Source organism: Oryzias latipes, chromosome 7, assembly GCF_053564925.1.
Source record: "Oryzias latipes strain Hd-rR chromosome 7, Olatipes_Hd-rR_3.1".
NCBI lineage: Eukaryota > Metazoa > Chordata > Actinopteri > Beloniformes > Adrianichthyidae > Oryzias > Oryzias latipes.
Genome location: NC_136243.1, coordinates 30904461 through 30931893, shown reverse-complemented (window position 1 = coordinate 30931893; position 27433 = coordinate 30904461). Strand labels below are relative to the sequence as shown.

The 27433-nt window shown below is 40.1% G+C and overlaps 1 long non-coding RNA gene and 2 other non-coding genes across 4 annotated transcripts; all 3 read left to right on the top strand.

Moving 5' to 3' along the window:
• On the top strand, positions 1–27360 carry LOC144993936 (uncharacterized). 2 transcript variants are annotated; one of them, XR_013657238.1, is made up of 3 exons: positions 1–196; positions 658–807; positions 27009–27360. It is a non-coding gene; the product is annotated as an uncharacterized LOC144993936 (long non-coding RNA). The 2 variants fall into 2 exon arrangements; XR_013657237.1 differs by lacking the exon at positions 27009–27360 and having other exon boundaries at positions 441–4736.
• On the top strand, positions 5548–5648 carry mir1-1 (microRNA mir-1-1). Its single transcript, NR_107101.1, has one exon. It is a non-coding gene; the product is annotated as a microRNA mir-1-1 (primary transcript).
• Positions 27046–27151, top strand: mir133-2 (microRNA mir-133-2). The gene has a single exon (NR_107102.1). It is a non-coding gene; the product is annotated as a microRNA mir-133-2 (primary transcript).
• Positions 27361–27433: the final 73 nt, after the last annotated feature.

The following is a 27433-nucleotide window of genomic DNA, read 5'->3' as shown; positions in this document are numbered from 1 at the left end:
TGCTTAGACAGAGCTGTCTTTCCGTGCTATTTGCTTTTAGATTGCCATTAAAAAATAAACAAAGTTCAGGTGATTTCTTTAGCAGTTCATATTTTTTTTTAATTATTTTGGAAGAATTGCTTTCACAGATTCCAGGATGTGGGGAAAAAAAAGCTTGAATGAGATTTGGGAACACAAAGACACAAATCAGAACAGAGTAAGGACTTTTTTTTCTTCCTTTTACCTTTTCATTTCTCCTCACCTTCTCCCTTCTGTTCTTTACCCCCCTCATCCTTCGGCGTTTTTTTCTTCCCCTCATTTCCTGATGTTTTTCTTTAAGTCCTAATCCTTTTTTCTCTGTTTAAATTAAACCCTTAATCTATACTTTTCTCCTCACTCTCCCCCCCCCCTCTCTGTCTTTCTCTCTGTTAACCCCTCCCTCTTCTCCATTTGTCCTTCAGCACTGTCAGCACTCACTCTCTGGCTCCATCTCCGGCAGTCCCATCAGCTGTCCTCCCTCTAACTTTACCCAGTCATCACTTCAAAATCCAGCCCTTTCTTTCAAATGGACACTATTCTTGCCATCTATTTTATACGTGTGGGAGGGGGGGTCCTATGATTCTTTTTTTTTTTTTGCCTTACTGTCTTGCTCTTAAACCCTCCTCCTTTTTCATCCAGCACGAGAGAGGGAGGCAAGTCCCGTGACCCTCTTCTTCTCTCTGCATCCTTAAACTCTCCATTGCTGATTCAGCTCTCGGGGAGGAGAGACTCCGCCTGCAGCGACTCCCTCACTTGGCCACCGTCCCTCTGTGGATCACCTTCACCATGGTAGGTGCACAACTGTTCAGATATCTGTAAAATGAGCCACTTTTGTTTCTGTTTTCTCTGTTTCCTGCACTGCCTATTTCCGTCTCAGCTGCAGATTTGAGCTGCAAACCACAGATTTTTATTTGTGCATTTTTTAACTTTTCATTTCCGCATCTGTGCGTGATTAAGAGGTCAAGGGTTACCTGAGGCAGTACAGTCAAATCAGTGGTTTCAGTCACACGACTTTGTTATCAACTTCACTTGGTGGTTAGTTTTTTTTTTTTTTTTTTCTGTTTGTTTTGTCTTTTTAAAAAAAAAATTGGGCATTTCTGCAACAAAAATGTTCCACCATAGCAGCTGAACCCGTCTTTGTCCGCCACGCGGAGCTCAGCGTTGAAGCAGACATTCAAACCAGGCCTCGGCTCTATCTATAGACGGGACAGACACAAGTGTCACTCTCCACAGGGAGAAGGGGGAGCGCTAAAGTAGGAGCGAGCCTCTAAAAGTGTTGGGCATATGTTCCCCTCATCTTCTCTTTCTCCTGCCGTCCGGGCTAATTTTACTCAGTTAGCAGATACCAGGGAGATCAGCAGTGGTCAGCTGTCTGTCAAGCATCCGGAGTCAGGACAGGCTTCAGGGTGAAGTGCTGGCAGCGGGGAAGTGTCAGGTATCCTGACCCTTCTGAAGCGGTTACGGGCGCAGCTGTCCGAGGCAAAGCTCTGCCGTCAAAGGGTGGACCGGAGAGGAAACTTTGCTGTGGGGAAGGAGGAGAGTTAAGGAGAAACTCCTGCCTGGAATACCGGGATGGCAAGGAGGTCAGAGTGGAGCGATGCGTCTGCAGCAGGAGAGATTCATAAAAACCCGGCCCATCGGCGGGATAGAAGAGCGGGGGAGGAATGAGGGAGAGGAGGACCGGTGTGATTTATGGAAGCGACTTTTACTTTAATTACTGGGTGGACAAAGCTGAAGTGTGCCCAATGGCACTGTGCTACAGTGTGGTGAGGACACATGAAGGGAACTGTGTATGTGTGTGTGTGTGTGTGTTGGGGGGGGAGGGGGGGCACAGGAGATGACACATTCACAAGGTTTTGATAGACTCAACCAATCTGTGCTTTAAAACTGCAGGATAAAACAACTGCTAAATTAGTTACATGGAAAAGCAATGTCCAGTAACAAGATGAAGGGCTTTAGGGGACTCACCCCCCCCCCCCCCCCACACACACACACACACTACCCAGAAGCCTTCTGAGCTGCTGTTGAAATTCCGTTTTACTTTTAACAAATGTCTTCTTTGGATGTTAGAGGTCTACAGCAACTATAACATTTTTTGCTAATCGGAAGCTGATGAATAAGCGTATTGCAGTTTGTGTTTCTGTGTAAAACTAATTTTTTTCAATTTTACCTAGTAACCTTTACGCTTGCCCCGCCCACATTAAAATCTACATTTTTACATTCATGTTAAAACCCATTTTGCATCATCAAAGAACTTATGCTAGTTTTAAGGTGGTATATTTTCTGACCATTATGCAGCCAGCTTGATATTTTTCTTTTTGAGTCAAAAGATGGTAAATTTTACCAACCTCTGGGTTAACCAGAACTAACCGGGACAAGTCTGCAGCAATAATTTTCTCACACCTGTTCAAAATCGCTTTTTCTTAGCGTCGTATTTTGATTCCATGTAATACACTCAAGTCATTTTATATATATATATATATATATATATATATATATATTTTTTTGCTCATGCGCATTTTAAATTCTGGCTTTTCCTACAACTAACAGTGTGTTGTTGTCATGGTGATTGGAGAACTGTAAAGTAATTCATACCTAGACTGGGTTGTGTAGTAGTTTTTTGTGAGTGTTGGTTTACTCTACATGGATAGAGTATTGTTCTCAGTTTCAAATATTTTTTGTCATTTCATTGACAAATCACACGGTGGTAGTATTTTAATAAAGTACTGTGACTTTTTTAAATAATTTATGCTATTCTTTTGTCTTACATACTATATTCTGTAGACTACATTGTTCCCCCCTAATATGTTAAGTTTATAGGAACATACAGTAAAACTGCAATGCCGTACCATGTCTTAAACTGCAAAGGAGTGGGCAAAAAATAAATAAATGTACTGTTGTCTATACATAGTCTAGATTACTATGCAGAGGTTCTATATGAGGTCATTTAAAAACTGTAAAAGAAATAAAGTTTCTGTAAGCAGCAAAGCACTATGGGAATGTAAAAAAAATGCAGCACCAGAGGCAGGAGGAGCTTTATTTTGAAAATTGTTTTATGGTTTTTAGGTGCATCTACATGCTTCTCACTCTAAGGATCCTTTTTAACAGTTCTACTTTAAAAGAAAACAAAACTTTCATTGAATAAGAGTTTGTTATTGCTCTATAAAATTTCAATATCTTACAGTCTCTTAAAAAACAAATTAGATCTGTATTTAAATGCACATTTACATGTAAAGGTTTTAAAGTGTAGCAGTAAAGTAAAAGAGATTTTTGCTGCCAATAATATAACTTTACAGGTAAGTTTTCTCTGCAGTTGACTGCATTGCTATCAGTGTTTTACTCTGCAGTGCAGCGAAGGTGAAGATACAGAAGAGAAAATTGTTAATATTATTTATTTAAAACATCGTAGGAATGACTTAAAATATAGTAAAGACAGGAAATATGGGCCTTTCTTTATGCTGAGATACTTAAATTGTTCACTTAAAGGCTTGATGCTGCAGACTGGGAACTGAATTGAAGCCGCATGCTTTTTGCAGTGCTCTCACACGCGTGCAGAGGCAGCAGCGGCGCTCTGACCTGCGTAGCTTTCGTCCCGCGCGCGGTTTTGTCTCGCAGCTTCTAGACCTGCCGTCAATTCATTAAAAGCAGGAGTCAGCCGTTGTGCATTTGCCTATAAATTGGTATTGATCTGGTAGGACAGGGAGAGGGGGGTGGGGAGCTTTGTGTCAGTGTGTGTATGTGCGGGGGGGGGTTCTTATTCAGACAGGCCAATATTGAATATGGTTCACAGAAAGGAGTGCACACGTGAAGAGCTCATCATGACCTGGAGGTGTTACACTGCTGTGGTTCAGCAGGAGGAAAGGTGAAGGAATAAAACAATGTCAGTTTGGGTGGAGGGGGTAGATGAATGAAGGAGGAGGAAGAAAAAGAGAAATTGCTCGGTGGGACGGGCAGCTGCACACACGACAAAGTTTTCAGGTGGAGGAATGGGAGTGGGGGGGGACAGACAGACTGCAGAGGCAAAGCACTTTTTCTTTTCTTCTTTGCTTTATTGCCCCTCGTCTTTAGTGCAGCAATGAGCAGGATGTGTGTGTGTGTGTGTGTGTGGGGGGGGGGGGGGCAACACCCCTTTGCAGCCTGGGGGTAGAAAATCCACCCAAAGACCATGGCATGGTGGGCTTGAGTCCATGACTGGGTCATACCAAAGACTATTTAAAAAAAAAAAAAAAAAAAAAAAGAAGGGACCCATTTTATCCCCTTGAATCTCCGCACTGAGGGAGGTTGGAATTGGGGGAGTTCAACGGCTAAAAAGGTTTCGAGCCCAGCGGTGCCTGCAGCTCACCGCTCCCTGAGAGGATTGGTCAAATGCAGAAAACCATTTTTCCCATACTTTGTTGAGTGTAACAGTCGGACTTTCATTTTGAGTGCAGCATCTCCCCCGTTTGCAGGGCGGATTTACCATTGGGCAAAAGTAGGCGATTGCCTTAACACTAAACAAACAAAAAAAAAATTACAATAATTCCCATTCTCATTATAGAAGTGTCATAAAAACCCAAATCAGTAAAATAGCATAACACTGCTCATGAGAGAGTGTTTTGTCCTCCCCCATCCCTCTGCAGCAATGGACTATTCCATCAACAGCAAGTCGGTGACATACGAGGAAGTTTGCCGCTGATGCAGCGAGCAGAGAGAGACTTGAGATAAAAAAATAAATAAAACTGGTAAGATGAAGTGCAGTTATCCAAGCGGCAGCGAAAATTATTATACTGTTGATGCAATAAAACTAAACAAGAGAAAACCATCTCCAAGTTCCGACAATGTGAGTTAAACAACAAGGAATTCAAAAGGAAAATGAGTCAAGACTGAGAAGAGGGACAGAAAAGTAAATGGGAGGGGCATCCTGAGAATACTTCTTTTATATTGATGCCAATCCAGAGTCAACTGTTTTTTTCAATCATTCAAGTATTTGTTTCTTTTGCCTGACAAAAATAAAAAGACAGAAGACCCCCGTTTGTTCCCATTAGAAAGTGAGTGGATGGCAAAATGGAGCATTTAAAAAAATTCAATGTTTTTTCCAAACAATAATGGTGTATAAAAAATACATTTAACATTTAAATTTGATTTCACTTTTTAAAACTAAAACATTTGGATTCTTGCCACTGATCTTATCTAAAACTGCACCACTCAAGAAGTTATTCAATGTTTTATTCCAAGTAGGAATTTCTCAAAAAGAATAGAAAAAAAAAGATTATAACCAGTGCAGAGGGCCAGCTTTTATACTTCTCCTGGGGCCCCCAAACCACTGCCGGTTTGCCTTCATTTCTGCGCCGCTGCAGCCGAGCCTGCAGCTCAAGGTGAATCAGAGCGTATGCCTGGGCGTGCACGTTTAACCCCAGCACATGCATGGTCACAGGAACAACACTGCAGTTTGTTAAAAAGAAAAAAGAAGCTTCCTCATAGCATCATCCTGCAGGTTTAGGATGAGGAACATTTGGGCTGGGATGGGGTGGGGGGGACTGACTGAGCGAGGACAGCGGCCTGCTTGGGGGACATACTTCTTTATATGCCCATATGAACACGAGCAACTATGGAATGTAAAGAAGTATGTATCCCAGGTTGGGAGAAATGACAGCGGCGCACGATGAGGCCTCAAATAGAGTCTTCATGGAAGGAGCTTCTGCAAGGGTGGGGGTGGGGGGTGGGGTGGGGGGGGACCTTCCCTCTATTGAACGTGGACGCCAGAGCCCGGCGTGCTGTGCGGCTGCTGAAATGCAGTTTCTGCTCTTCGTTCTGGTGGAAAAGCCAGCACTTTTCCTGATGGTCCTGTCCTGCCAAGTGCAGACTCAGAAGATGCAGACGGCCGACAGACAGCAGCTTCCAGTAAAGACGCAGCAATTAAACCCTTCCTAATGGAGAGCGAGTCAGAGGAAGCTCAGACGCCGTCTGGATCTGGCCTCAGCTCGTTGGTCTGCTGAGAAAGACGCTTTGAAGCTCGGGTGTCTTCAGTCCAGTCTGCATGTGAAAGCGTGCAGGCAGGTGTGCACTGCAGCACCGGCGTAGCCGGGTGGGGCTTGGGGGCAGGTTTAACAGGCATGTCAGGCTTAACTGTTTGCATTTTGGCCTACTTTGTGTATAAATACTGTAGGTGTCCTAGTTAGGGTTTACCGTCCCTGCGTGTTCGCTGCTATTTGGGACAGTTTCTGTGCAGAATGTCGGTCCAGATCAGGTGTGAGGCGAAGGAGCAGCTGGACTGACAGCTGGATTCCCTCGTCGTGGATGCACCCAGTTCTGTTCAGGAAAACACTTTGCAGTTTGTGTTTTATTATTTCTGGGATCCCTGACAACAAGAGCAAAAGGTCAATGTTTGGAGAGGGAATTCACAGAGAGAAGGACATGGTGCTTTGAGTGTGTGTGTGTGTGTGTGTCGGGGGGGGGGGGCACTGAAGTGAGGTTGGAGCTGAGGGAGTTGTGGCGAGTGAGCGTGTGAGATGAAGCGAAACAGCCAGAAAGAGGGAGGCTGGATTGATGATGGTGTTCAGGTCTTTGGTGCGCCTGTGTGGGGGTGAGGGTGGGGTGGGGGGGTATTGTTCTGTCACTTTGCCTGTGTCAGCAGGTGGAAGCTCTCATCAGGACATTAAATATGCAGCAATGCTGACTGCGGAGCCGTGCTGAGACAGCCAAAGCTGGACAACTGGGGGGAACCCGATAAAAGTAAACCGGCAGCAGCGCTTTGCCTCGCTCCGCAGACAGCCCAGATCCATCCCCATCAAAGCACACACACACACACACACACACACACCTCCACACCTGCAGGCGTCCGCTCCACCCCTCCTGACCCCATCTGCTGGATTTTGCAGCCTGGGTAACATTCGCCGACGGACTTCCCGTCTTGACAACTGACCGGTTAATCCACCGGTCCGGTGAGGGATTAGCAGCAGTTACATGCAGATCAGTCATGTGGAACATTGACTGTAAAAACCCCTCCCCTTTAAAAAAAAAAAACAAAAAACAAAAAAAACTCAGTTCTAAAGTAGAAGAGTGGAAGCAGCCATACATCTTGAACTGAATGACCTTTATACTATATGCGTGTTAACTTAAAACAGGTTTTAAGTTTAATCAAGGTTCAGAAAAAATAGTAAACTTTTGATTTCCATCGGCTTGCAGACGGATACATTAATGTCTTCATTTTCCCCGTCTGAGCTGGAATCTTTCTCAAAACTGGACGGCTGGACGGCTCCGATACTGTTCACCATTTTAGTTGCAACCAGGTTGGGGTTGTGATGGGCTGTAAACTAACGGGAGAGCTGGGATTGCTGGGAAATCAGCACTGCCTACTGCGCCCCAATGGTCCAGCCTAAAGACTCGCCCACAGCGAATATTTATGAACTCCTGCTGCTCTGCAGAAACTATGTCCTAGAAAACAAGTTTTTTAAAACTTGTTGCTAAAATCCAGCATATTCATAATTAAAAAACCACCGGGAACGTTTTTACAACAGATCAAGGAATGACTGATAAGCCTTTAATTAGTTTGTTAAACTATAGTATGAAGAGTCAATATCAATTAAAAGTTAGTTTCTGCGTAGTTTTTCCTTGAGTTCATTGGTCCCTTGCTATATTTTGCTGGTCTCACTATTTTGCACACTTTTAGGGTAATTTTGCATACTGCCTTTTTTTTTCCAGTGTTATGTGTCCTGATTAGTAATCTCATCCTTGTCGTGTCCCCTCTATAGAATGTATTTAGTATACTAAATCTACATTCATCTTTGTTTTCATTCTATAAAACTGATGTTATTCTATTCTAACGTTTTTAACTTTGAGAGTTTGAAGGAGAGAAAAGTGTAACAATGTTCGTCTGTCTCAGAAAAGTGGATCCAGTGTGTGATGAGGAGTTTTAATGCCTTAAAACATCTATAATCCTACTTCACAATAAATTAGGGAATATTGCAAACATTTGATAATTTGATGATATTAAGAGAAAGTGGTTTTGCATAAGCAATGATATTCTCTAATTATTCTGCGGCTGTTTTAAAATATGACATGAATTGTAGGGTCCTACATAAGAAAAACAACGAATAAATGCTGGAAAAGCTCTGGAAGAAAAGAATGGATAAAACTGCAATTAAAAAAATATAATTATAGCTGAGGACAGTGTTGTTACAAAAAACAGCTGAAGTTAACAGGCTGAGTTTAACGGGACAACACAGGATTACATTTCACACCAAATTTGCATTCAAAGCAGCAAACTTTAAATAAGTAAATGTTTTTTTCCTCAAGCCAAAAAATGTCAGTTTTATAAATCTTGAGTAGTAAATTCCTTTTTAATTTTTGCTACAAATGTTTGTTTGCTTCAAACGCATCCTTCCCAACATGCTTATTTAACCTTACGTTTATTTATTTTTTTTGCTGATCACATATTTTCTAAAGAAGTTAGAAAGAAAATGTTTATGATCCATGTCCTAACCAAAGAATTTGTAAATGTCCAATCCTTCACACTGATGTCAGACTGTTTCAGGACAGCAAAGAGGCATTTTGTTTGTGTGGTTTGATGTGTACGAAAGAGGATTTAAAAAAAAATAATGTTGTTCGACATTCCTTTGAAGCCAAAAATAAAGTTACATGCAAATCAGAAATAAAAAAAATGTCAAGGTCAGTACTAAATTACTGTAAGAATTTTCAAACTTATCTTGAAATCTGCAGAGTCCTGAACAGATTTGCAGAAGAATTGTGGCGTTTGGTTAGAATCTGTGCAGTTTCCAAAGATTGTGTGAACATGGGATCACAATTTTCTATTAGGATTTTTATCTCCTTTATTTGCCTAATTATCTTGCGCTGTTTTTGTCCTTTGTAGAAATTGTAGCTAAATCTAAATGTTTTGTCATTTTTAAAACTAGAGCTGCGTGTAATGTCAAAGTGTACAGACTTTTCAAAGAAAGGACAATCTAAAACATAAAAAAAAAAAAGATTATAATAAGAAAACAGCCTGACCTGTTCTCCCGCACAGTAACGTATAACAAGCATGGAAAGCTAACATTTTTATTATTTATTCCTTTGAGATTTTAGTATTAAGTGTAAGTATGACTTAGAATTTTAAAAAACCACAGAGTTGCTGTTTCTGGACAGACAGAAGCAGCAGGTGAATGAAAATGATAAAACCTTTATAATGGATGGCTTCAGTTCTTTTCTTTTTTTTTTTTTATGAATCACTCAATGCAATGAGCTTTTGAATTCAATTAGTTAATCGGTTTGGTGTCGGAGTAAAATCAGTCCAAAGGAAACTCGATCAAGAACATGCAGGGTACAATCCGAAAACTAATTACGAGTTATTATTTAGCGATTTAGTCATACATGCTGTGTGAGTGGATCAAAGCGTAGACACACACACACACAGACACACACACAGCTCGCCTCCAAAAACCCGATCAGTACCTCACATCAGGACAGGGATCAATGCTGAGGTAATTTGTTTCGATCAATTAAACAGACATCTGCTTGAATTAGACTCCAATAGACTGCAAAGACCCCTGTGTCAGTATGTATCCGTGTGTGTGTGGTGTGTGTGTTTGTGTTGAACCTATACAAACAGTAAAAATACACTAATGGAGATTCAAGCATCGTTTGAGAAAAATAAACAAACACAAAACAAACCCACTACAAACTTAAGGACTTTCACAAACTTTTATAAAGTCAACTACTCTATCCCCTAAATAGTGCTACCTTGGCAACAGTGTTAATTTAAAACGGATGGACTTTTAGTAAAGATGTGCAAACATGTTTTATAGCTCTGACCTCTGATCTTTGAGTTTGAGGATTTCTTTACAGAAAACTGTTTCTTCTCTGTAAACGTTCACGTTTAAGATACAAAATCCCCATTTTAGCTAAATTCAACTAAGAGAAAAAAGTTTCAAGTAAAAATAGAAGCACAGAGTTTGTTACACATCTTTAAACCTTAAAACTGTAAATTTAAGTAAAATAATGTTTGCATCATCTTAACAGTTTTTGTAGTGGTATTGATAAAATAAAGCCATTCAGAACCAGTTTCTGAAGCTTCAAAGAGTGAATGAGTTATGCATGAAGAGAACGACAAAAGAGATTTCGTATGTAACACTATTTGTTGAAGCTTGGTAGTCTTGATGGCCGACTGAACTACGTTTTGGGTGTTTGCTCCCGTTTGTTCTCTGCTCTCTTCCCCACATCTTTAAAGTCCATTTCACTTTTTCACTGCTGAAGGAAAAGTCAACTCATCACTGTTTGTGGTTGTAATTTTTTGTAGGAGTTGCAGGACAATTCAAAGGTAGCAGCAACTCTTCATATCCTCATTGCCTCCTCCTCCTCTTGTTGTGATTTCGCAAACACACATTTAGCTGCAGCGATGCAGGAAAGCAAAGGAAGACTTGCACATCTGGTTAAAGCGACGCCACAGGCCACTTTTGCCCTTGTTTATTGTTTATGGTGAAGCAGGGGGGAGAAAAAAAAAAAAAAAAGACTAATTTAACGGCTCCCACTCGTGTTCTTTGTACATCATGTGATGCTGCTGACACCAGAGCCTGTCCATTACTGCACAACGCCAGGAGTGCGGCTCTGCTCCCCTCAAATGAACACGCAGGATAATTGTTATGCAGTGAAGCTGTGAAGCAGAGGGAAGTAATTAAAGGAACAAGGGCACTGTGGTGATGCTGGTGGAGGGCCACATCCCCCCTCTTCTGCATCCCCCACCACCAGTTCCCCCTTCAAGCTGGAGATTGCACACACACTTATTTTCCCAAGCAGGTTCATTTTACATCGACACCCCCTGTAATTACTTCCAGGGTTTACAGTCATCCTAATATTCTAATTACTCTGCCTGTATTTATGCAGCCGTAACATTTACAATTTTACCACACAGTAAGTTATCTGTTGACCAAAATATGAGGGGGAAAAAAAAAAAAAAGGCTTTCCTCACTAATTGTTTTCTTCCATGCCCCCTGGAGTAAGCAATCTTTTTTTCCCAATTACTTCAAAATAAATTTAGGTTGCATATTAGCTGCCGTTTGCCCACCTTCTGCAGCTCAGAAACACGCCGCCTGTGGAGGCGTTTCAGGAAACACAGAGTGGTTAGCCTGTTGAATCTCAGGAGGTATTTCTTGGAACGCAACGTATTCTGGGTCATATTGTTATTTCCATCAATGGTGATGAGAAATGTGATGAAGGTTGCAGGAAAGAGCAGCGTCACGAGCTCCTCTGGAACAAAGTGTTGAAATGAAATGATCTCGACTGAATATATACGAGAATGGAGAAAATGTTTTAGTGTGCGGAAGAAATTTAGGTTGAATTGTGGAATGACCAGAAAGTTTAGACAAGCAGCACTGACCGACGAGGTATGGGTACCATTTGGATTTTATCCACTGCCGATCCGATACTTTTGAAACTGTTCTGGTGCCTAAATGGTGCTCAAACCAGTGATTCAAAATAAAATGAAAATTAAAAAAAAACGCCAATTTTTTCAAAAATTATTTTCTTAGGCATTAAGTTTCTGTGTCCATTCCTGGCACTTACTACTCCTGTAATAGAAGTTTTGAGGAAAAATAAAAATATATTGCCGTGTTGATAGAAAACTAGATCTACTGCACTAGTTGCAAAGATTTAAACTCCCGATGGGGTGTTTTAGAAAACTTCACAGTCCAAACGGTAACTTTTGGACTGTAACATAAATTGACGGTAACATAAAGCTATATGATAGTCTATTTTTACTCCCACATAATATGACACTCAAGTATATGAAGACCCATAAGAAATGTTATACCATCCCATTTGAACATCCTCTAAACAACCTCAGTTGCCAAAAATAAACATTAAAACACAAAAGAAATAGAAATGTTTTATAATATACATAAAAAATTTGACTTTTTTTTACGATAATACTTTTAAAAGTCAAAAGTTTCCTTCCAGAATTGTAAAGTATAGTACAAATACCCCAAAATAAGCTTGATCAAACTAAAACCAAAGACATTAGGACCACTAAACATGTATATTTATGTAGTTCAGCATTGTTCCATAAGTTTAAGTAGTCTTCCGTTAATTTTTTTTGTAATTGTTCTTTGTATTGCACTTATTGAATCTTTTCGTATTTTGTTCTGAATCTTATTTACACTTTCAGTTGATGTTAAGGTTCAGGCACTGTAGGCCAGCTATTACAGACGCAAACTTAAATTTGTTTGCATTTTAATACAACATAAAATGCATTTGTTCAGATTCTGCTGCAAACAAAATGTTTAGACTAGAGTTTGCAGAACGTTTCGCACTAACTTTGATTTTTCTTCATTTTTCATTTTTTTATTCTATTTAAAAACTTCACTTCTCCTCCAGATGTTTCCAGTCTACCTGAGGTGTTGCTGTTCGAATGTAGGAGTTTCCACAAGACACATCAGACTGAATTGTCAGGGTGGCACTTTTCATGTACGATTTGCATGCACCTGACCTCTACAAACCTGCTGCTGCTAACGCGTCTCCGGTCTGAGTGGAGCATCTTGCATTCATCTCCCTTCGTCTCGTCAGAGGAGAAGTGTAATTAGGAGGTGCGATCCAGAGTGCAGTGTGTCAGAGAGTCGGAGGCAGCCTGCCGTAGCCAATGATACAGGATGATAGAGGAGTGATATTAGCGCTGCAGCCTGTAAAGCAGCAAAGCTGGTGAGTCAGTCGAGGCCCATCAGCTGGTAAAATGACCGTCAGCTCGAGAGCCTGTCAGTCAAAACAGTGATCGAGGTCTCACCAGCTCCTGAAGAGAATCTGATCTGTGTGCAAGTGCAGGATGAGGCTACTTAGCAAATCTGTCAAAAGTTATGAAGTTGGATGGCATTGGGATGGCGGCGGGGGTTACCTCTAACAAAAATAGGATGGACACAAAGAGAAGCCCCATAAAGAAGGGGATATACTGAGAGAAAGAGTCATAGTAGAAAGTTAACCTGCCAAACCCATAAAGACTTATGTTTTGTGATCTGTTCCATGGATTGTTGTGTGCCTTCAGATAATTGCTCCCCTTTTGCTGCACAGAGACCATTACGGTATATGATAGCCGGATTACCATCTGTAACAGAGGGCTTTAGAGTGCAGAAGCAGGGCAGTTTCAGCAGAGGGGCTACGGTACAGGCTGGGAATGGCCTGTAGGCTGTGTGTTAGACTGAAGCTGTTGCAGTTGTGTTGGTTCCCTGTCAAAGAGTTCTACTGGATGGAGTGTGACTGTCTGCTCAGTGAGAGGAGAAAATCCCAGTGTTGGTCTGAAAATAAAACCCAAATGTCTCATCAAAACAATCAATGTGAATGGGTGGAGCTGATGTGACGACCAATGAGATGTTTCAGCACAAAGATGTTAAGTTTACAAAAGATAAAATAAAAAATATCAGGATTAATCTGTACAGTACAGTCTGTAAAGTGAACCTCACTGGTAAAAATTTTGGTAAAATAAGTTTCTGAAAACAGTATTTCCACTGACATTTTCATGCTGTGGTCAAAAACCATCAACTTTTGAGCTCATTCACTTCAAGCTCACTATATATACAATTAAATTACTTTGATATTGCTAAACTGTACATCTGCTGTAGAAAGTCAATGACATATAAAACTGTAACCACTCTCTAATTTTCCAGATCAGTACTGCAAACAATCCCTGTTTGTAAAGTGAACTCATGCGTTCTTTAATTTTGGGTCCCTGTACTATACAGTTACTATTAAAGTACAAGTTGCATTCCTACATTAAGTGTGCGTTGTGCAGTTTCTGGATGACAATAGAGGGTTTTTAGTAGAACTCCTTAACAAGAATAACAAGACAATTTTGTCAAAAAGTGAAACACTAAAAACCTAAACCAAGGACAAACATTTTTCAGTAAAGCGAAAACGCATCCATCCATATATCCATCCATCCATTTTCTATACCTTCTTATTCCTGTTCAGGGTCAGGAGGCTGCTGGAGCCTATTGTTGAGTGAAGGCAGGATACATTGGAGTTCACTGGCCCATTGCAGGACAGGAACGCATCTATTTTAGGTTTTATATTTTAAGGTGTATTTTCTGAGGTGTTGGACAAAAACACTTTATTGGCTTGTTTTCTGATAAATCAATGTTTAGTTATAATAATTATGGTGGCAAATGGTAAAATTAAAATTCCCTTGCTTATTTTTACAGATTTACTTGAAAGTTGTATAAAAAAATGAGTAGGTGTGAGGGGATTTTTTAAAAACCATTCATTAATGAAAAAAATCATTTGTAAACATTAATGTACTAGGGGAGTTCTTGAGATTTGACTTATTTAAATCACACGGTGCAGTAAAAACATTTAACATCTGAAAGAAGAAAAAAAAAGTTGAACCTAAAATACTTTAGGAACATTTAAGATTGTGGGAGTCTTAAATCAGTTCTGAACTGTTCTTAATTTTGTTTCACCAGTCAGGATAAAAAGTCGTGTGAGAACAAGTTAAACTATACAAACCAAATAAAATTTTGCCCAAATTTTTATTTTTATTTTTATATATATATATATATATATATATATATATATATATATATATATATATATATATATATATATATATATATATATTTTTTTTTTTTTTTTTTTTTTTTAATTTGAAACAGAAAATGAAAGTGGGGATAAAAACAATTAAGATGTAAGCAGTGAATAGAATCAGCTAGTTAAATTTGCTAACAAGCTAAACTGAATGAGAATGAGTTTATAAAAAAGGCTGAGATTAAGTGCAGGTTACTGAGAGCCGTCCCACGATAGTTATTCTGATTAAATATAGAAAAACTGGTCACAATGAGCAAATTCAGCTACTTATCTATGTTAACAGAATTTTCCCAACAACTCAGCGCTTTTCTGACTCCCTTTTATCACACTTACTGCTTCTGACATATCTTTACAAAGAGATTATTTGTCTGTAAATCGTAATCCTGATGACAAACTGCTGAGGTCTCCTTTAAATCATTGTCCCAACTTGAAACACAGCCGTAATGAAACATCTCTTTTTACCTGAAAAAGGAGCTGCCGTCCTGTTTTAACAACAGAGAAGTGTATCAGCCCCCCCCCCTTCCCGACTTTAACTGCAATGGATTTTTTTCTTCACTACAGAGTGTATATCAAGCGCGCCTTTGTGGTCCTGCTGCAGCCCGTAATGAATGCACGGCTAAAATACCTAAGTGGCAGCGGCGGTTCGTTAAGGGAGAGAGATAGGGGAGGAACACGGGATAAAAGGTGGAGGAAGTAGAGAAGGGGAGCGTGCCGGTGCGTGTTCTGATTTAGAATCAGGCTGCATAGGTGGAAAGAGGGAGAAAGAAAGGTGAAGACAGAAGGCAGGTCTACTGCGGTTTGGCAGCCACTGCATATGGATCATGACATCATTCCCTCCAACAAACCGGGTGACGTCTTCGCTGGTTTAATGTAATTTTAGAAGGTTCTTTTATAATTAAAGAGCTTTAGAATTGTAAAATGTTAGATTTAGCTGTCTGGCCAAAGAAATGGAAGTTTTAAATCTTGTTTCCGTCTGTCTTTACTAAAGTTCAGGCACAGTTCAGGAGAGAGCAGGTGTCATTTTTGTTTTTTCCCCTCAAATGTTGGTTGAAGGCTGCAGATCCATCTACATACGGGACCCTTCAACTTGATATTACAGTAAGAGTTGTAGAACTTGGGTTCATTGCATCACCACTTTTGCTTTGAAACCATATTCAAAGCCGAGATCGAGAGGAAAGTGCATCATTGCATCCCTCCTGCATATGTCTGAATGTTTACACTGAAAGTGTCAAACAAAAGTGTTGGACTAAATTTAAGGAGCATATTTTGTACTGTTTTACTACATTACACCACACTCCAAAGACAGGCCTCAAAGAAATAAGTCATATCTTGGGGCGACAGATGTGTGTGAATATGTTTTGAAGCTTTTCAAGAAATAAATTGCGAGCTCATCTTGTATTTTTCTTTCCTTTTACTGATCTAAAAATAAATAAATGAATAAATTAAAAAAAATCACTTAACTCAAACTGTGACACAGTTTTGTGATCCATGTCCCCCTTAAGGCCCGTACACACCGGGACGAATATTCGCCAGGCGTTATTCGCCAGCGTTATTCGTCACGTTTTTTGTGTTCACACCCAGGCGATTTTCGCTGACGATGAGCCGAGCGAACATGCAATTTCATTCCCTGACATTAGATGGTGCTTAATGTAAAACGGAAATACTCCTGTACACAAGGTGGCGCTGCGCAACTTTACGCTTCTGAAAGTCGCTTTTCACTCAGAAGAAGAGAGCAAGTATTTACACGCTTGTCAGAATCAAACAAAGAAAACATGAATATTTCAAGCACCAGTAGCTCCAACTGGTGCTTGGTTCGGGGATATTTTAGAATGTCTGTCATTATTTCTTCGCGGCAGTGTAGACGCTACTTGGCGTCTATCTTCTTCGCTGGTATGTGTGCTCAGCAAGGCAGTTTTGTGTTTGAGCGCCCCCAAGTTATGTTTTACTGTAACTTCAGAAGCTCCAGACACGTGTGCAAAAGCGCCATTCTCATTGGTCGAATAGATTGACGCGAGGCGTTAAAAAAAAAAAAAAAAAAAAAAAAAAAACGAACCCGAGGCGTTTTTTTTTTGACGCTTTGACGCGTGGCGTTTTTTCGCGTCGGTGTGCACACACTCATTGGTGCACTTTGTTTAGTCACGAGGCGTTAAACGTCGGCGAAAATCGCCGGTGAAATTTGTCCCGGTGTGAACGGGCCTTTAAGACGTACCTCAGTCAGGAAACAGGTCTTTAGAAGCCATTGTAGATCTATTTTAAAGCGGTTGATGTTCAGCACAATTCAAGAATGATTAATCAGGTTTCTACATCTCGACCTTCTGACATGTTTTTTTTTTGTTATTCATCACGTATAGACAGTTTTCTGATCATTCCGTCTACAATGACATTTTCTGGTGACATAATGCGTATTTATCGTCAATATACAGCATGTATATTATAACAAGCATCAACAAAAGTTATGCTGATGTGGATTAAGATAAAGATTATGCTAAAAGTTATGCTAATGTTGGCAAACTTTGAAAAATGGGTGACTTGAATAAAAGTTACACACAATGAATAGAAAGAAAACATTTCTGTTACCATTTTGTGGTCTGGTCCAGACTTCCTAATGATGTGAACAACTGTACCTCCTCACACACAAACATTAATATAAATAGAAAGTGATTAAGTGCTAAAAAAAAAAAAAACCCAATCATAAATGGAATCAGTTTTCAAACCCAGCCCTTTTTATTTATAGCATTGGACACTTTGATGATAAAAAATGTATTCAGAAGAAGGACATGCAGAGTCTATTCTAAAATGATTAAAAAATAAATCCTGAATCTGTTCTTTTTATTTAGACAAAACAGACAATACAAAATCTCTCTCCAGCCATCAGCTGATGTGAGACCTTTGTGCTACTCGTCAAAGTTATAGGTGGAGGTCTGAATGGTTGCAGACACATTTCCAAATCTGCATGTTTGGCTATCATTCATCTGAGTCTCGGAAAAGTACAACGTCAACAAGGGCGACTTTATTTCATGAAACGTGCTGCTTCACAAAGAAAGGCTCAAAGACAGCGTAATTAAGTGTATCGCCTAAATGGGTATTGATAATCTTAGGGCTGCTGCCATTAGACTGAAAGGTTAAAGAGTAAAAACACTCGGAGGATTAAAAAACTGAGTTTAAATTAGAAAAGATGAAAGATAAATGAACGTTCAGTACAGCACTCAGACCTTAAGTTTACATGATCCAGGGTCTAGAGGCCCCTGGGTTGCTTGTGTCTGTTTAGCTGCTGGTAAATCTGCAACACATTGTGGATTAGAGCTCAACTAGTAAAGGAGAAGTTCAGATCCACAGTTAAAACTGAATGGGAGAGTCACAAAAAAAGCGTGTTCTTTAACTGCACAAGCGTTATCCGTCTTTGGTCGAGGCAGTGATGCTCAGGACAACGGGTTCCGTTACGCTCCTGCCTCCGATCAACCAATCAGGAGCAGGATTAGTGCTGAATCAGCCGCTGCTCACACCCAAATGCAGCAGGGTGGAGGGGGGCAGCCGGTGGCTGCAGTGGACTGCAGGAGCATTAGCTCAGTTAAACTAACAGGCCAAAACCAAAAATGCTGGTCTTGGGTGAACATCTCTACTCAACATAATAAACCTCCCCCACCCACCAACAGTTGTACAGATTCATGTGCACTCACATGCACACACGTTTTTCTTCTCCTTTGGTCAGCAGATAATTAGCGGGTATAAATACTTCCAGCCACAGAAGATAAAGTTTACAGCTGGACCGCGGCTCAGCTTGTTTCATTACTGTAGTGGGCTGTGCATTAACAGTGATGAAAGTCAGGCAAGGAAAAAATCCCTGAACTTTTCTTTGAGCGATATGGCGGGCACAGAGCGAAATTTTGGAAAAATACGTGGTCTTAGATGCATTCTGGTGCATTCTGGCAGCTAGTTATTCACTTCTTTATCAAGAAACTAAGACTAATTGGAGCATCATGATTTGTCATTCAAACCCCTAGTTTGACTCTCCATTAAGGACTTGCTGGTCCTAAAAAAGAATTTGGAAAATTGCTCAAAGTAACACAATCCTACAATCTACGCTTTTCCTTAAAGCTGCAAAACATACAATTGCTAAAATATAGTAACATCAAAGCCCCAAATGGCAAAAAGAACACCAGTAACTATGATATTCTATGAAAATACCTCAGTTATTTATACATTATTTCTGCTTTAGAAATGACTGATGTACAACATCCACTTGCACTGTTTTCTCAAACTATAATTACATCAAAATATGGGATCTGCTTTAAACTATAATTCTATAACATAATACATCAATTCTTTAACACCAATACTAAGTAATCTGGGAAATATCAAAACAAACATACAAACTAAACTAAACATTGTAAACATTATTTTTTAAGGGAGTGCGGGTCCAAACCATCAAATACTTATAATTAATGTTAACTATACTGAACTAAATCATGGTAATTAGGAAATACAAATAAATTAGATAGAGAAATGTATTCAAAATAAAAACTGAAACTCAAAACTAAAATTGAAATTATTTCAAAATGTGGTTTTGAGATTATTTTACACAAAAAAGTATTTGACCTACACTACCTTAAAAATCTTTTTTTTTTCCAGCCAAGACCACTTCAATTTGTTTTTTATCGTCTTCTCACAACTGAGGTTGTGACCACGCTCAATAATGACGATGCCTGCCATTATTTTAACACAAATTTGATCGCAAACTCTTCAGATGTGTTTGTGAAACTTTAGCGTGGGTCCGCCAGTTTTGGTCTCTAGGGAAGCAAGTCACGCTGACCACGTGGTGCAGACAGAGCCAATCAGACCCGTCGACGCATCCGAAAGCAACTAAAACGTCCCGTCATTGGTCAATTAGGCCGGGAAGACGAGAGATGGCCACGACCATAGAGGAAGCGATCTGCGGAGAAATATAGAAAATAAAGCTAAAATTAGCTGATTTCAGACCATTTTCTAATCCGGAAAGCGATTTGTCCGTAGAGATCAGGTCTTTATTTCCCGGAAAGTACGTTCGGTTTGCTCAAAAACCCGGATTTCCGGGAATTCCCGGAAGACTTTCATCACTGATTAAGCTAATGAGCAGTTGTGGCACATCTTCATTAGACATGCTCAGCCCACACCACGGTCTTCCTTCGGTTCCGAACCCTTCTGTGGTTGGTGCAAAAGGAAGTGATGTTCTTAGGTTTCCTGCGTGGTGCCAGACAGTCCGGTGGTCAATCATGGAAAGCCGCTTGCTGGGATAAGCAAGTCTAAACATCATGTGAGGAAAAGCGACTGTTCAGCTGCTGTACGCCACAATCCCAGCTGTCTCTTACCACTCATGCGCCTCCGACCCCTTCGCCGTCTCCAATATAAGGGCAGGAATTCAGCGGACAGCAGAGACCCAGAATAGAAAGGCAGCCGCCGTATCTCCAACCGCGCTCTGATAAAGGGCACCTCTAGAAAAAGCAGCACACTTGTGCAGCACTTGCATGAGACGGATGCTTGATTTGGAAGCAGCTGCCCAACAGTGTGATGTTTCGCTGAGCCTTCAGCAGGTGTCTCAGTGAGGTTAATGATAAAACGGCATGTGTGTCATGATTCTGTTTGTTGCTGGATCTGACTGGAGCTGTGCGGGGTGAATAAGCAGAACCCGTTTGATGAGTGTGTGGGCCTCAGATTGGTGGCATAAAAGCATAGCGAAGGGATTCTCTCCATAATCTGCTGAAAATCCTGCCGTGAGGAGGATTTGGTGTCTTGCCTCTGAAGCTGATATTCACACTTGAAGGAACGCAGACAAAGAGGCACTAGCTCAGTTTCAGGAGGACAGACGAGGATGATTATAGTCGATGTGGAGTATGTCAGATTCATGCAGGTTATGCAGCTGGAAGAACAGAAAGCATGCCGACTGCAGTGCTGCAGAACGACTACAGCTCTGGGACAGGTATAGAGAATTCAGGCCATGAAAACCTGTGTGCTACTTTCAGCTTTCTCCTCTCTTATTTTTCTAAATATGGTTCTTTCAGAAATGGTGCTTTTCATTTTTAATGCATATTTGTCAAACTTAAGATTCCCCAAATCTATTAGATTTCAGACTTCATAAACTTTATAAAGGATAAATACACTTTAACTTTTCATTCATGCCTGAATTTTTTTCGAATTACAATGTTCCCTCGCTAGATTGTGGTTCATCTTCTGTGGTCTTGCAGTTTCACAGATTTTAGTCCACAGAACTTTGCATGCAACTTTGCATAGAATAAATAAAATAAAAAAAACGGCACATTGTGTTTGGCGCCCTGATTGGCCATTGATCTGGTCAATTTCTTGTGCCGTGTTTTCTGTACACAAACATGCAGTGCTACTGAGCCCGGCAACTGACATGGGTAAAATAATAAATATTCTGTTCCCACTAAATAATATTTCTATCCCTCGAAATAATTCGTGCAAACGAAATAATTATTCACGTGATTAGTCATTCACAAACACGGATGTTAGCAATATTTGGATTTACAGCACATACTTTCACATTTCTGTCTGTGTGTGTCTCATTACATTACATGGAAGACACTGAGGATGTTCAGAGATCAGATTTATTTATTTTAAAAAGTAACAGTAATCCCGTTTTCATGTCTGGGTTCGTTCACATCCAGGTACGGTCTCCATCCCGCCGCAAAAGCCGCTTTCCGCCGCTACTTCCATGTCTCTGTGACCCTGATCTATTTATTATTGTCTCGATAAAAATAAGAAAAATACATATTTAGGATGAACAAGCTTGCTGCTTCCCCATACCGCAGCTCTTTTGCTTGTCATGCCGGCATTCGGGCAGTTGGCTGGCCAGTAGACGGACAGCCAGCTGCAGTATGGCATATTGTAGTTTAGGGTTAATTAGGAATAATAATATTCAGGACTTTTCTTTTATTAACATATTCGTTAGCACATCATACATCTTTACTAAACATCCGAAGGCTACATTCTATGTATCCTATCATGCATCACACGTATCCAATAATGCATCTCGACCAAAATGCAAGAAGAAAAGAAGAAATGCATATGACGCAGCTTTCAAGTTAAAAGCAATCGTTAAAAGCAGTGTGAAAAAAATCGACAATCACCAACGGGTTTCGAAAACCTGGTCTCCTGCGTGACGGAGAGGACAGCGCAAGCTCTGGAGTAACTTGCCTCAGAGTGACACCGACAACGAAGGAGACAAAGAGTGTGTGGCGAAGACTATCCGACGCTAATCCAATCCAACATTGAGGAGGAAGACTTCCATGGTTTCAATGCACAGGAGGTGCGTGCTGCGGCGCGTGCCTATAAGTTACTGCTGCTCACAGTGACTTTTTTTTTCTCAGATACTTATACCTGTATGTTTTTTTTTTAACCAGCCCTGTTAGTGCTGTTACTACCATATTGCTGCAGTGTTACTGCCGCGTCACAAGCACTGTTTGGGACTTTTCATCGCCGGGGTGATTAAGCAGAGCAAGAGTGAGTGAGAGCACTCCCTCCTCTTACAGACCCGGCACACGGTTTCAGCGCATACACATCCTCATTCTACAACACATGTTTCAATGTGGGTTTATGTATGTACAAAATGTTTTACCCTTTAAAAATGTAATGGGTGCAGCCTTTAATCAGGTGCGCTTTATAGTCCGGAAATTACCGTAGGCCCTTTAAAAGTTAGGATGCAGGTCTAGACTTTACCAAGACACTTAAGAATCTTTATGCTCATCCAATCACAAGTGTAACTGCTGCTCTTGTTCCTTTTTTGTTCTGCTGTAGAATTAAGTTATCTGGAACTTAAGTTACTCTATACCAGCACCATAGCAGTATCTGACAGTTGCTCTGTTCTTTCTCTGAAATGACTAGTATAATTCCAGATGTTCAGCTTTGTCTCAGTCAAAATAAGTTTGTCTGACCTTCAATGAGTCTTGTTTTTTTCTTGCTCCACAGCCCCTTTCTTCTTAACTGGCCTTTTTTTCAGTCGTACGGTTAATTCTAAACTTGAGGTCAAGTGAGGCCAGCACTTCTTCCCTTATTGTACCGCTTGTATTATGAGTCTTCACCATGTTCTTGGATAAATCTTTGTAAATTGGTGGCTCCTGGAGTAGTTCCAGATGATGACTCAGTGTGGACTCTGAAGTCCTAAAACTGCATAAAAACTAAATAAATAAATAAATCTAACTTTAAATCATTTTAGTAGGGAAAAAGTATAAAGAAAATTAGAAAGTGGAAAATATGTTCTTAACCACCATGGATGTGTTCTCATTAATTTAGAAGCCTTGTGGCTGACAGGTTTATTAAACACAGAGGAGTGGCTCTTTGCATGCACTGCCAGCATTTCAGGTTCTGTTTTTCTCTTATGATGTATTTGTTATCTACGGAAGGGTGGACAGCTTTGATACAGGTCTGACAGAGCGATCCGTCCCTCTAGTCGCACACAAACTTACACTCATCTTTAGAAACCAAATGGAGCTTTACAGCAAGCCATGACGGCTTGAAAGCGTTGCTGCTGACAGACGTTTGAAGAAAGAGTCCATTAATTCAGGTAGCGACCGGATGGTGTTTTGCCTCAGAATTCTTCACAGTACATGTTTGTGACAGAATATCACCCTAAAACACTGGCAGTAAGCACAGTTCAACATCAGTGGAGATGTGTGATCTTTTGGTCATAATTTCACCAAAATTTCCCAAAGAAAAGCAAGAAGGCAAACGAGTTTCTGGTCTTTTATCTAACTCAATTTTGAAATTATGGTCACTTCCTAAACTGATGTAATCTCTGATGAGCATGTGTCATTTAAGTCAACATCTAGCCATGTCTAAAATAGAAACATTTTTGTATGTACAGAGGCTGTAAATGGTAGAATCAAGCATGTGTACCTTCTATATTCGCAGTGTCCTAGAAAATATATTTGTTTCCCTAAAGAAGTAACATGAATAACAGAAAATAAATCCAATTCTTTCCATTTTAGAAGCCAACATAGTCTTGCTCAATATTTTGAAATTACAAATACTTCCCATTTTAACTTCGTCATCAGCATTGGACAGTGCGTGTATGACATCAGCTATAGAAAATAGCTCATCTAATGCTGCTACAAAACAAATTTAGTCGCCTTTTTTGGCGATGGATGGCGCCATGTTGTAGCTAGTCATTCAGCAGAGATTGGTCAGAGTCAATCTGAATCAATGTTTCTGTGCCAGCTACTTAAAGTCCACACCCCTACCACTTGAACGCAGGGTCGTCATTAGCTGCGTAACCCTTGTGCTATCCTAGGCACTTTAATGTTGGAAGTTGGGTAATCTAGACCCACTGGACAGTGCTCTGAACCTTTTTTTTTCAATTATTTGTGATTTTGACTGGTGTCCATGGATTACATGAAATCTTTCTACCTTTATCCACATTTTATATGGTAGAAATAACACGTCAATGCAAGGGTGGGGTCATCTAAGATAGCACAAGGGTTAATCACATTTCGAATGTTTGACGTGGGGGCCAGATGTCACCACCTACTTTTAAAGAGGCCCCAATTGGCCAGTTTATACTTAAGAACTTGCACCACAGAGAAAATATGAAAAAAATATGATTATCAAGAGCATGTTAAAAAAAAAAAGTTAGGTGAGAAGCAATGGTTATTTCTGACAAACATGATTGAGATAGCGGTTTATGTCTTTAGAAGTCAAAGATTTTAGGCTTCTTGGAGACCTCGGGGACTTTCTACTTGGAACGCCAAGGCGATAGGAGTCCGTTTTAAGGTCCAGTTATGTACAGTCAATAGTTATTTGTTACTTCTCCAAAAAGTTCTGTACTTTTAACAATTAAAATTGCATCAAATTTAGATCGTTATTTAAAGAACACTTGCCAAAGGTAAAAGAACAGAAAAGGAAAAAAAACTGTGGCACAGATTCCTAACACTCATCAAACCCAAAATCAGGCAAGGTTAAGGCTGCAGGAGTGCAGAATAGTTAACTGTGTACTTCTAACAGTTTTCCAACTTCAAGGACTAGTGAAGCAACAAACGATAAGATTGAGTTAGATGAGCTGTTTTCTCAGAAGGCTCTAAAACTGTTGAAAATACTCCTGAAAAGTGAGTGTTGGTAGGAGGTGCAAAGAATTCAGTGACACAATGAGAAATCCTGAGGCCTTTGAGATGTAAAGGTTTTATAGATTAAGGACTCAGCTTCGATTTTAAATTCTTGTCGTCTAGATTGCTTTCAGTTGAAGATCTATACAGAGAAAACACAGGGAGGAAGACGTCTTCAACGAGGCCGTGTGGTCCACTGGTTGAAGTCAGGTCATTGACTGAAATTATGGTCTAAAAGGAGGTCCTTGGTGCCATGTCATCCTGGGGGTGGGGGTGGGGGGTGGGGGTCAGAACTCGTAAAACCAAGTGAGTAATCATCTGTGTTTTGGGTGTTGGGCTTCTGATCAAAATAAAAGTTTCGTGAAGCGCCAGAATCTATAAGTAACCCTTTCAAACCCTTTTGTTTCAAATCAGACTGAGAAATACTGCCCAAAGCACTGGAAATGGCAATGGTTGCAGCTTACTTATTTATTAACACTAGACATGCTGGTTGTCATCATTATTCATCTGGATCTGCCCATGGCCGGCTGATTAATGGAAGCCTTCATTCTCAGGAATTATGGGGTTCGTTAACTGCTCTCGTAGAGTCTTCCTTCAGCTGGATGCTAAAGAGGAGTTGGGTATATTAAAGCCGTTTTGTCAAAGTAAAGACTTTCTGGGATTACAATCAAATGAGTTTGCTCTTGAAACAAGATGTTGGCAAAGAAGCTGAAGTTGTTGAAGTCTTGTCTGGCTTTCAACCTGCTGGCAAAGCTTTATTCGAAAGATGGACAATTCTGGAAAAAAACAAACAAAAAAAAAAAAGCCATTTAAGAATTCATGTGCCCTTAAGACCAAGAACTCTTTAGCTTGGATGCCTACTTCCAGCTTCAATATTAATGGATATACAAATCAGTACTATGAATAATAATTTATTATAATTTAATTAACTTGTTTTCAATTTCCTTTTCTCCCCCCATCCCTGTTGTAACAATGTCAGTTTTAAGGTGGTCTGTGTTTTCCATTCATGCACCGACCCATGTGACTGCCCAAACCTGCATATCCTCAAGAATTTTTTTTTTTTTAGACCTACCTGCTGGCTCCTTCTGGTGTTAATTCTTTGTTCTACATTTGTAAAGTCACCTTTAATAAAAATGTGCATTGCATTGCAATGCAGCCATTGTGCACTCAGTTCATGTTAACATTTTATTGCAAAGAATGGACAGTTTAGGTTTATGGGGCGCTGGGATTCAGGAAGGTCTACAGTTCGATTTAGGATTACTCAAAAAAAGCAAGAATACCCCTTTTTATTCAAAAATTCAAAAAGTTCATGGATGGAAAATTGACAGCTATGTAAAAAAATAAAAATAAAGTAAAAATGAAAACCATGTCATTTACCAAAAATGGAAGTTAAAAAAATAAAATTCATTTGAATAATTATTGGAACCAGGCAAAAAAAAAAAAAAAAAAGGAACCAATGTCTACTTTTGTCATTCAGCATCAAACAAATGCTGAAAAATTCAAATGCAAACATCAAAACAGATGTTTGGAAAATATCAGAAATGTTTGGGGTTCAGAGTCAACAAAAGAACACCGGAGGTGTGAGATAACATTCACCACAGGCTTTTTCTCAAAGCCATTTCCTTCACTGTTAACATTCTAGTAACTGATTTAACAGCTTTTAGGCTCAACAGCAAAAACCACTCAGCCAAAGCAGAATAATCATATTGCGTATGCAAAGACTGAATCATCGGATTACTAAAGGTCCGTTATTGAAAGAAAAAACAAACCAAGAATTCCAATATGAGAGTTTCTGAGGCCAAGACTTTGCTTAAACAGTTTATTTCCTAATGATTAAAAGATTTGCGAGGCTAATTGAACCGGGAAATGAGTGAGCTGCTCCAAGGACAAGCGGAGCTGCGTGGCGAGCGGGAACTCTGCTGAGAACATCATATCTTTGCCACCGGGCTTAATAAGCCGAATCCGAGAGGCAGAAAGACCGGAACAGAACAGAGAAAAGGTGTGAGAGAAGAGGAGGGGAAGAAGTGTTCTGTGAGCCGCTGGAGGTCAATGAGAGTTAATTCTGCTGCCGTCCTGTGCGCCACCTTCATTAGCTCTATCGGCATGTTGGTGATGAATTCATTGTTTTCTCAAGTTTGTCTGGAGCCATCGTTTATGTGCAGCACACTGTTCTCTTAGGGCCTTGTTCGTCTGTTTTTTAAAAAGCCATCGGTGACGTTGCTTGTTCTTGTACTCTTCTATAAATTCACACCATTTCTGCCTCTGACAAGAATTCCTTCTCTAGTCAACAATCCTAATCTTTTTTTTTTTTTTTTTTTTTTTTTTTTTTTAACTGTATTTAAACCTCCTGGTTTTTGTCTTTTTCAGGGGGCTCCTTTTCATCCGCCTCTCCCTCCTGACTGGATTCACCCCTAAAATGCTTTGCTAAAGCTGGTAAAATGGAACCAAATCAACTGTTCAATGGATTTGGTCCCCTTCAACCAGCTGTAGCTGTGCATTGATCACTGCAAAAACCTCAGACTGCAGCCAAGACTCCTGCTAATTCAGCAAAAAGTGCTGTGAGAGCTAGAAGTGAAGAAGAGCCTGTTTCTTTGGAATTTTATCAGATTGTACAGAAGCACGTAAGTGATGAAGGACACCATCTTGACTTATTTTCCTAAGGTCTGTGTTTGTTCTGGTTGCCGACTCAAATAAAGTTTTCCCCTGACATTGAACCAAACTGTTTAAGTTGTCTTTCCATTGTGCATCGAGTGTGCGGGTGAAGGATGGAGGATCATGGGTAAAATGCCTTA